Below are 11,885 nucleotides of genomic sequence, written 5' to 3'. Positions count from 1 at the left end.
GCTTCGTGAGAAGCGAGACAACGTTCACAATGCTCTAACCACTGAATCCTAGACCGCTGGTGAAGGCTGGTTCTACAACAAGCCATTCTGGCTTACAGTTGCAGGCCAACAACAAGCCATCCTGACTTGTTGTAGATCAACAAGCCATCCTGGCTTGTAGATCAACAAGCCATCCTGGCTTGTTGTAGATCAACAAGCCATCCTGGCTTGTTGTAGATCAACAAGCCATCCTGGCTTGTTGTAGATCAACAAGCCGTCCTGGCTTGTTGTAGATCAACCCATCCTGGCTTGTTGTAGATCAAGCCATCCTGTCTTGTAGATCAACAAGCCATCCTGGCTTGTTGTAGATCAAGCCATCCTGGCTTGTCGTAGATCAACAAGCTATCCTATCTTGTAGATCAAGCTCTCCTGGCTAGTTGTATATCAACAAGCTATCCTGGCTTGTAGTTGTACATCAAGTTATCCTTGCTTGTAATTGTACATCAACAAGCTATCCTGGCTTGTTGTACATCACCAAGCTATCCTGGCTTGTTGTACATCAACAAGCTATCTTGGCTTGTAGTTGTAAATCAACTAGATATCCTGGCTTGTATTTCTACATCAAGCTATCCTGGCTTGTAGTACATCAGCAACAAGCTATCCTGGCTTGTTGTTGTACATCAACAAGCTATCCTGGCTTGTAGTTGCACATCAACAAACTATCCTGGCTTGTAGTTGTACATTAACATGCTATCCTGGCTTGTATAACAAGCTATCCTGGCTTGTATAACAAGCTATCCTGGCTTGTATAACAAGCTATCCTGGCTTGTAGTTGTACAAGCTATCCAGGATTGTAGTTGCACATCAATCTATCCTGGCTTGTAATTGTACATAAAATTATCCTGGGTTGTAGTTGTACATCAACAAGCTATCCTGGTTTGTAGTTGTAGATCAAGAAGCTATCCTGGCTTGTAGTTGTAAACTAACAAACTGTCCTGGTATGTTGTTGTACATCAAGCTATCCTGGCTTGTAGTTGTGCATCAACAAGCTATCCTGGCTTGTATATCAACAAGCTATCCTCGCTTGTAGTTGTGCATCAAGTTATCCTGGCTTGTATATCAAGCTATCATGGCTTGCAGTAGTACATCAACAAGCTATCCTGGCTTATTGTACATCAAGCTATCCTGGCTTGTAGTTGTACATCAACAAGCTATCCTTGTTTGTAGTTGTACATCAACAAGCTATCCTAGTTTGTAGTTGTATATCAACAACAAGCTATCCTGGCTTGTTGGTCAGTGACTTGATTCAAGTTTGAGCGTTAATCTTGCCCAAGGAACTGTCGAAGGTAATGTTTGTGTTGGAGTTCTTGCTAAGCTGGAGTCTTAAAAAATAACTTTATAAAGTAGAGCCTTTTGCAAAGATAATGCCAAAAAAACGGCCAAATTTGACTGTAAAACCCATGGTAATGTGCAGGTGTCAAGTTCATGGTTGGGGATTGTGAGTGAAAAGTAGGCGTGAGTGGGATTAAGTGGCCTTCCTGTGCAGTTGGATTTTCTCAAGCTGGCACAGTATGCAAGGAGGCGTATAAACACTGTGTACATTGAGTTAGTGCGGGGTGTAGTTATGCCTCAGTCCACACAAGTGATTTTACCTGCAATTATCTGTGACATATATGGTGTTGCGGATCAAGATCTGTACAGTGTGTCGGTCAACAGGGCCTTCTGGATATTTGTCATGTTACGATCGACAGGAGTGTATGAACGACTGGTGGAACAGTATTGAGATGGTGGTGTGGACATCAACTCGGCATTACGTATTCGTCTCATTGATGTGTCGAGGCACTATACTTGGGTGAAGGTATGTAATGTGCCTTTCGAGGCTGACGAGGCGGACCTATGGAAATTTTTTGAATGATATGGCACTGTGCATCTGGCAACGGCAGGTACTTGGGCGGATGGGGCATACGCCGGCATGCCGGAGCGCACGTTCAACCTGAAGAAGACATTGAGGCATTCAGTCCCGTCGTATGTCATCCTAGAAGACTTCCGGACACAAGTGATGGTGTATCATGCAGGGCAGCGCAAGACTTGTATGCAATGTGACGCTTATGACCATATTGCGATCCAGTGTGGAAGAAAGCAGTGATGACAGGAGGCAGAAGGTGGGATGGAGCAGGGGCCTGACCCGAAGGTGGGGCCTGTCAGTGGGACACCTGTACTTGGCCTTGGCTCTTCCTGGAGCGAGGAAGTGAAGAGAGAGTTGCCCATGGTGGAGTCAAGCCCATCAATGCTTGTGGGCTCTATGGTCTCCACTTTGATGGAAGGGAGGACTGAGCTGGGTGGCAAGGAACAGGTGGAGGATGCAGTTCTGGAGCAACTGACGGACAGGCTTGTCGAGACGACGGGTGTTGAGGACGATGTAAGCGAGGAGAGGCAGTCAGCTGACTGCGGATGCTGCTTCGATGGGAGTGGTGACCTGGAAGTGGTGACTGTAGCCGAGGTGGCGGCGGAGATTCATTATGAGGCATCTACAGAGTTGGATGTGGATGCAGAGAGTGTTCGGCGAAAGAGGGCAGCGACACAATCTGACTCGGATGATGTCTTGACCTCAGCGCAGAAGTCGGGGGAGAGAAATAATGGGTAGACATGGTGCATGGAGGCACCACAGCTGTGTCTGGTCAGGTGTTGGACCGGGGGGGGAGGTGAAAACCAAGCTCTCAGTGGAGAGCGTGGTGGGAAAAGTCGACATGCTGGTAGTGCGCCTGTGAAAGGAGTTGCAAGGCAGCATGTAATACCCATTAAGAAGCTTTCAGGTGTATGACTTTAAATGTAAATTGGATGTGTGTGGGTGTGAAGTGTCTGTGGCTCCAGAGGTTTCTCAGGCATTATGCCATAGATATAGTGTTTGTGCAGGAGCATAATTTTCAGGTTGGCCAGGATTTGGGGGTGGATGGGTCTCATGTGTTTGTGGCGTATTCGGAAAGATTGAAGGGAGGAGTTGGGATCCTGATTTGGGAAACGAGCCCATTTGTTGTTATTAGATGTGAGGGAGGGGAGGAAGGGTAGGGTACTCTCGGTAGATGGGTGGTGGAGGGGTGAGCGCCTGGCAGTGGTTTGTGTGTATGCACCAGCAGAGCATGATGAATGGGTGAAGAATGAGTTTGAGTGTGATGTTTTGATTTATCATTTGCGATCCCTTCCCCCAGTAGCCATCGTGGGTGGTGATTGGAATTGTGTGGTATGTATAAGGGATGTGGAGCCGAGGGGGTTGGAGTGTTTTTTGATAGGACTAGGGGATCTTTCGTGGGGTGTGGCGTTGGGGGATGTTGGAGGTGGGGATTTGATGGTTGAGCACACGTTTCATAGATGGGGCTATGCTGCCAGGCTAGATAGGTTATATGTAATGAGGAGTGTGCGGGTGATGCACTTGCATATGGTGAATGCAGTATACTGGGTTCATAGAGTTGTTAATGTAGACTTGACTTGGGCCGACTTGCCTAAGAGGTATCCAGGGTATTGGAAGCTGAATGTGAGACTTCCTGGGGTGGAGGAGGTGGGGTTGGATTTCAGGACAATGTGGGAGGATTTGTGGGGAGAGGGTAGGGATGTGGGTGATTTACTGGGGTGGTGGAATGGGGTAGCTAAGGGAAGGATCCGGCAGTTTTACGTGCAATAGGGAAAGTGCGAGGGTTGGATGACATACGGGCTGCAACAGTATTTCGAGGGTCGGTTGCAGGGTTGTTACAAGAGGGGCGCACAGGCTGGGCTATATTCCATTGAAGAAATCAAGTTGTTAAAGGGGTGGATTCGAGATTTGCAGAATGAAAGATTTGATGTGGTGAAAGTGCAGGCAGGATTGGCAGAGGCAGTGTGGGGTGATCGACCATCGGCCTGTGTGTTACAGGGACAGAGGCAGCGCTGTATGGCTATGGAGATTGATAGGTTGGTAGTACACAAGGACTTAGGTGGGTATAGGGCGGGACAGGAGTTGCAAACAATGGAAGTGATGAGTGATTATGTGGATAAGTGGTTTGGGAGACATTTACTGAGTGCAGGGGTGGATGGGGAGCTTTAGGGGGGTTGAGGAGAATGTATCTTGTGTGCCAAGTGGCAGTGATCACATGGCATTGGGGGATATTAAAGAAGGGGAGGTGTGGAGGACCTTGGAGGGGATGGCACAAGGTAAGGTGCTTGGTATGGATGGCTTGCCCTGTGAGTTCTATGTGTGACATTGGAGTGTTTTGAAGACCTTCTTAGTGAAACTGATGAATATGATGTAAAGGGAGGGGAGGATGGGCGGGTTGCAGGGGACTGCGGTTGTAGTTTTGGTGCCAAAAGGTGAGCGACCAAACACGGTGTGGGACTTTAGGGTGATGTCATTGCTGTGTGCTGATTATAAGATTTTTGCAAAAATTCTGGGAAATAGGCTGAAGTGTGTGGTGGATAGAGTGGTTGCAAGAGGACAATATGGAGTGACTGGGAGGACAATGTATGATGGACATGGTATTATAAAAGATTTTGTGGAAGGGTTGGGAAGGGAGAATGAGGGGGGCGGGGTGTCTTAGCATTAGAATGTCAGGCAGCGTATGATAGTGTGGAACATTAGGCATTGTGGTTTATATTAAGGAGGCAGGGTTTTAGGGAGGAGGTGGTGCGTTGGACAGAGACCTTGTACAAAGGGGTGGGAGTGCATGTACAGGTAAATGGGAAGCTGAGGGAGTGGGTATCCTTGGGTCTGGGTATAAGGCAGGGTTGTCTCCTGCCTCAATTGCTGTTTGCTTGTCTACAAGACCCATTCTACAGAGCGATAGGAGCATGTGTGGGGGTGGATAGGTGAGTGGGGAGTAGAGAGCAGGGAATAATAGGGTATGTGAATGACACGAGGATTCTAGTGAGGAAGCGGTGGAGTTTACATGCAGTAGAGAATGTTATTGATAGTTTTGCATGGGTTACCAGTTTAAGAGTGAAAGGGGAGAAATCAAAATTGTTTGTCTTAGGAGATTGGGAGGGGAGAGGGAGTTGGGGATGGGATGTATGTTGGAATATGGTGGACAGGATAAGGGTGTGTGGGATAGTGTATATGGGTAATGTGAGATAGGCGAGGATGGTTAATTCTGGACTTGTTGTGGATTGAGTGGTGGGGCGATTGGATGAATTTTGACCAAAGCATTTGAAAATACATCAGTGTGTGATAGTTGTGAAAGTATTGCTATATAGTAAAGTCTGGAACATGGCAGTTGTATATACGTTAGCAGGTCTGGATGTTACGAGGCTGTTAAGGAAGGTTTTCTGTTTTCTTTGGGGTTCAGGGTGTGAATGGTTGGGTAGGGGTGTGGTTACACTTCCAGTCAACAGAGGGGGATTGCAGATAATAGATTTATGTCTAAGAGTCAAGTGTTTTATTTAAAGTGGGGGTTTTGCCGTGTGAGGAGATACGAGGGTAAGGGCGTGAATGATTTATATGAGGAAGTGCAAATATATTGGGGAGGGTCGAAGATGAGGGTGAGTGAGGATGTGTTGTGGGCGTTGCTGTATGTTTGGGAACTTACTAAACTTCGCATGGGTGTTTTAGAGCATGCAGTAGGGGCAAAGGTGGTCGTGAAGGCTGAGGGTATTTATCCAATGTATGCATGGGGGGATATATGGGAGAGGTTATGGTTGATGCTCATGCGGCTGAAGGTGCGGGAGGTATTGTTCCATTTTCCCCATGATATACTGCCATTTGGTGCTGTACTTATTGAAAGAGGGTTGATGGTGGAGGGCAAGTGTTGGGTGTGTGGGGATAGGGAGACAGCGTTTCATGTGGTGTATTTCTGTGACAATTTAGGGGTATCAGGGAATGGATGGGAAAGGCTCCGGGGAGGGCGGGGGGAAGGGATGTCGGTATTGAGGGCATTAAGTCTTGATGTGGGTGGAGTAGAGGGGTCTGTGCAGCATGCAATAAGGTATATAATCACGGATTTTGTTTTCATATCTTGGGCGATGAGAGGGAATGGGGATTGGGAAGTGTGCAAGAAGGTGTTGGCTGCGACCATATATAGAACCCTGAATTGTAAGAGGAGGATTTATGGGAGTAGCTGAGACCAGGCTTTTCCAGAGGGGTATCGTAGTATGAATGTGAGAGCAATGTAGGCGTTGTGAATGGAGGGAGGGGGTGGTTGATGTTCAGGGGATGGAATGGGCTCGTCTCTTGGGTTGGGTACGCACAGGAAGTGTGTTGCTGTGGTATCAGTGTGATGTGTGGTTGTGGTGGATGTGGTTGTGTGAGTGGATATGGTAGTGCATATAGGGAGAGAGCTGTTCCTCCCTAGAAATGGTGGCAAGATAATCTATAGGAGCATGTGATGTAATGAGTTTTCTGTTTTTGGTTGTGCGTGGATTGCATGGCCTGTTGTGTCATGCAGTTGGGTAAGAGAAAAGGTTGGAGGATATGTTGCATTTATGCAATGTCTGTACTTCATTGTTGGCTACAGTGCACCTATGTATAGCTTCATGTATACTGTATAAGATGTTTAAATACCTATTGTTGGACTAGTGGTTGACTGACTGCACAGGACCTGGAGGTTGTCACTATTATATGTTATGTGTAATAAAGTACCGATTTTAATATACTGTAACACTGTGTTTATGGGGGTTTCCCTCATATAAATGTGCCCTGAAACAGATTTGTATTGATCATTGTGATGTTAAATGTTTGGAATATATTTATGGAACCATGATGCAAATTGTAAGTTAATGTGGGGGCTATATATTGCTAGTTGTACGTATGTATATGTATAGCTGTGTATGTGAGTGCATGTGTGTATGTATATATACATATATATGTGGAGCAGTGGGTAGGGTATAGGGGGTGTGATATAGCTACAGTCAGTAGCATGTGTGTTTATTGTGGAACTGTTTTTCTATTGGGGTACTGCATCTGAAGTTGTTATTTACAGTTTGTTTCTTGGTTTCAGTGATCTTATATATAGCATATGTATACACTGTAATATGTTTTAAATAAAATACAAAAAAAAAAAAATTCAAGCGTTCCCAGTAATTGAGGTGTTTTATCTCCGTTATGCGCACCGTGAAGGTTCTCTGTACATTTTCTAGGTCAGCAATTTCACCTGCCCTAAAAGGTGCTGTTAATGTGCAGCAATATTCCAGCCTAGATAGAACAAGCGACCTGAAGAGTGTCATCATGGGCTTGGCATCCCTGGTTTTGAAGGTTCTCATTATCCATCCTGTCATTTTTCTAGCAATGTGATTGATGCAATGTTATGGTCCTTGAAGATAAGATCTTCCTACATGATCACTCCCAGGTCTTTGGTATTAGTTTTCCTCTCTATTGTGTGGTTGGAATTTGTTTTATACTCAGATGAATTTTTAATTTCCTCACGTGTACCATATCGGAGTAGTTGAAATTTCTCATCATTGAACTTCACATTGTTTTCTACAGCACATTTAAAGATTTGGTTAACGTCTGCCTGGAGTCTTGCAGTGTCTTCAATGGAGGACACTATCATGCAGATTCGGGTGTCATCTGCAATGGAAGACACGGCACTGTTGCATATATCCCTAAGTCCGATATGAGGATGAGAAACAAGATGGGAGCAAGTACTGTGCTTTGTGGAACAGAGCTTTTCACCGTTATCGCCTCAGACTATACTCTGTTGACTGCTACTCTTCGTGCTCTATTTGTCAGGAAATTATAGATCCATATACCAAATTTTCCTGTTATTCCTTTTGCACGCATTTTGTGCGCTATCACACCACGGTCACACTTGTCGAAGGCTTTTGCAAAGTCTGTGTATATTACATCTGCATTCTGTTTGTCTTCTAGAGGATCCAGGACCTTGTCGTAGTGGTCCAGTAGTTGGGATAGACAGGCGCGACCTGCTCTAAACCCATGTTGCCCTGGGTTGTGTAAATGATGGGTATCTGGATTGGTGGCGATCTTTTTTCTTAGAACCCTTTCAAAGATTTTTATGATATGGGACGTTAGCGGTGTCGGGCTGTAGTTCTTTGCTATTGCTTTACTGCCTTCTTTTTAGAGTGGGGCTATGTCTGTTGCTTTCAGTAACTGTGGGACAACCCCATTGTCCATGCTCCCTCTCCATAGGATGTTAAAACCACGTGATAGGGACTTCTTTCAGTTCTTCATGAACACGAAGTTTCATGAGTCTAAGCCTGGGGCAGAATGCATGGGCATGTCATTTATCGCCTGTTCGAAGTCATTTGGCTAAAGGATAATGTCAAATAGGCTTGTGCTTACCAGATTCTGTGGTTCTCTCATAAAAAATTCATTTAGATCTTCGACTCTCAGTCCGGATAGCGGCTCGCTAAAAACCGATTCATATTGGGATTTGAGTAGCTCACTCATTGCGTTGCTGTCATCTGTGTAGGACCCATCTTGTTTAAGTAGTGGCCCAATACTGGATGTTGTTCTCGACTTTGATTTGGCATAAGAGAAGAAATACTTTAGGTTTCTTTCGATTTCATTTATGGCTTTTAGTTCTTCCCACGATTCTTGACTCCTTTAGGATTCCTTCATCTTTAGTTCGATGTTTGCTATTTCTCTGACTAGTGTACTGCAGATATATTGGCCTCTTTTAGCTGCTCTGTTATTCTTTGCCTTCCCCTGTAAAGGGAGCACCTTTCTCTTTCTAGTGTACATCTTCTCATTTTTCTTAAAGAAATATGCCATTCGCATACATCGAGTGCCACAGAGTTAATCTGTTCTAGGCATAGGTTGGGGTCTCTGTTGCTTACGCTGTCTTCCCAGCTTATATCGTTTAGGACTTAGTTTACTTGGTCCCACTTTATGCTCTTGTTATTGAAATTGAATTTGGTGAAGGCTCCCTCGTGACTGACCACATTTTGCCGGTCTGGGGCTCCACGCATACATGTCTGAACCTCGATTACTCAAGAAATCGTAATGACACGATTGCAAACAAACCTTACCACGAGTGGGGTTTGAACCCGCGGTCTGGAGTTTTGAAACTCTCTGACCACGGGTTCAAACCCCACCCGTGGTATGGCTTGTTTAACCTCTATTATGTTGTGATCTGAGTATATTGTTTTTGATATGGTGACATTTCATATCAGATCATCATTGTGAGTGAATATGAGGACCAATCTGGTAGGCTCTATTATTTGTTGGTTTAAGGTGAATTTTGTGCAGAGATTTAAAAGCTCGTGTGTGTGTGAGTTTTCATCTGAACTGCCTCCTGGTGTTATCTCTGCAACAACATTATTTAATATATTCCTCCATTTTAATTGTCATATGTTGAAATACCCCCAGAAGCAAGATGTTGGGGGCAGGAGCTGGATGATTTTCCAGACAGTGATCAATTTTTAAAAGCTGTTCCTGGAATTGTTGGGACGTTGCATCCGGAGGCTTGTAGACATCTACAATGACCAGATTTTGGTTCTCAATCTTTACTGCTAAAACTTCAACTACATAATTTGAGGCATTTAGTAGTTCTGAGCATATAAATGACTCTGTCACTTATATGTTCACTCCGTCGCATCTATATAGGTTGTAATCTGGGATCCATATTTCATTGTCCAAGTGATCCTTTATGTGGGTCTCTGTGAAAACCGTGAACATTACATTTGCCTCTGCAAGCAGTCCACTGATGAAAGGTATTTTGTTGTTGGTTGCTGGCTTTAGACCCTGTATATTTGCAAAGATGAATGTCGTCTGATTGGTGGTATTGGTGGTACTGGGGGGTCTTTTTTTCCTGATCTTTTTCTTTGTCGTTTTGGAGAGAAGGCCATCGACTGTGATTCCACTTCAGAAATTATTGGATTTGGTGTGCGATTTGTGCCAATTTCTGCCAGTTTTTTTCTTTTCCTTCCTTGCGTTAAAAAGCTCTCTCTCTTGAGTGGCTGTGGCTACCCAGGTTTACCCGTGGTCTGGATGTTTCGTATCTTTTCATCCCCTTTAGATGGTGTGTCTGGCAATATAAGTTATAGCATTGTCTTTCCTGAGCTAAAGAGTGACACATTTCAGGGTGGAAAAGCTTACTGGAAGGGAGTTTGCATTTACCTGTTGTCATATGGGCACGGCATTTTCTAGGGTGGTCAAAGTTGCACTTCCTATCTGTTTTTCCAGATATTCCATGCCTGCAGATACCAAGTGCATAGTATTTGCATAGGCTTGGTTTCTGTTTGCCTTTGGTTTTTGTGACTGCATTCCCTGCTGGTGTATGTTTTCCTGCCTCATTTCTATCTTCACTAGTACTAACATTAGAGCTTTCATCAGTTATTTCTGGTAATTTATCATCACTATTTCTAGGGGCATCCCCTTGTTTGCTATCTCCTGTGGTATTGCTAGTTTGCAATATTGATTTTCTCATGTCCTTGACTACACCTGTTTCCGCACTACAGCTACTGTCTCCCTCAAGGCCACTAATAATCATTTCTAGTATGCTCTGTTATTTGTTGGTTTAAGGTGAATTTTGTGCAGAGATTTAAAAGCTCGTGTGTGAGTGTGTTTTCATTTGAGCTGCCTCCTGGTGAAACAAATAGTAGTCCACCCTCCCAGATACCTAGGCAGTGTTCTCGCTGTTACTGGAGGGGGCACACCACTAACAACTGCCTGCGAGAAACCAGGTGCAAATACCGCCAAAAGAAATAACATCTGGAGGACAGTGCCAGAAGAATAAAAGAACTTGACAGAGAGGACCACCTGTTTCGAGACCTGTTCTTGGAACAAACCAGCAGGATGTTTGAACTAGTGAACACACACACCTGTCACCCACTCAGCTACTCCTATCTCAGCCAAGCAGGTGGTATTGTGCCTTATACAAGACCACAGACCTACATCTCAGCACCTGCCTTGGTGCCCTACCTCTCTCAAGAGCAAGCACCTTATACGCTTTACACACCCACCACCTCAGGGTCCTGTCGGCCAACATTAGAGGTTTCATTACCAGTGTTGGAGAGCTCAAACAGTTTTGTGAACACTCGACGTCCTGACATGATAGCTGTTGTTGAAACATTTTTGGATGACAGGACTCTAGAGAATTTTGCAAGAATTGATGGCTACACATCATGGATGAGAAGAGAGAGGCAAGGGCAAGGAGGACGTGTTGTTGTGTGCTTCTCTAAAAGTGTAAATGCCCAGCACATTGATGTTGCCATCCCTACTCATCTTGAAATGATGTTCTTCAAGCCATGCATAAACACTAGTACCTCTGTACTAGTATGTGCAATGTACAGACCTTAGTGTCAACATGCAGACCCCATCAACTTCGTAATGGAAAAGGTGGACTCCCTTTTCTTCCAACACAACTGTCAGCATATCATAAATGTTGGTGACCTCAACCAACATCTTATACAGAGGGACTTTGATGACCTTCTTAAGATCCCAGCAGAACGAGGTGAGGAGTCCACACGTACAACCTGGCTGTGGGAAAGAGGTAATTGGCCAGCCCTTTGCTCTGAGCTCGCCACCACCGATTGGAATGCCCTTCTTCAAGGAGATGTTGACAACCAAATGAAAGCCTTCACTGGACACATCCTTAATCTGCAACAAGAACACATCCCACACAGGCAGAATGTGACGAAGCCTACAGATCAGCTTTGGTTTGGTTTTCATTGTAGAGAGGCTGCTACTGCTAAGAACAAGGTATGGCAAAGGCTTAAGAGATATCCTACTACCTATAACAGGAACTTGCACAGGCAAGACTGTAGGCATATGGGTGAAGTTCATTAGTGGACCATCCCTAAATGGGAGGTGGACTCAAAAAGAAAGCTAGCATCAGGTAGAGTAGCCTCCAAAACCTGATAGCAATTGGTCAAGGACAGACAAGGTTACCTGATTGATAAACTCATTCAACCTCTAAATCAACAAGGTGGGACCACCTCTACTAGTAGTCAAGAGAAAGCACATCTCTTTGCCAAACATTTTGCTA

This window comes from Cherax quadricarinatus, chromosome 76 (assembly GCF_038502225.1).
Source record: "Cherax quadricarinatus isolate ZL_2023a chromosome 76, ASM3850222v1, whole genome shotgun sequence".
NCBI lineage: Eukaryota > Metazoa > Arthropoda > Malacostraca > Decapoda > Parastacidae > Cherax > Cherax quadricarinatus.
Note: the sequence above shows the minus strand (reverse complement) of the source record.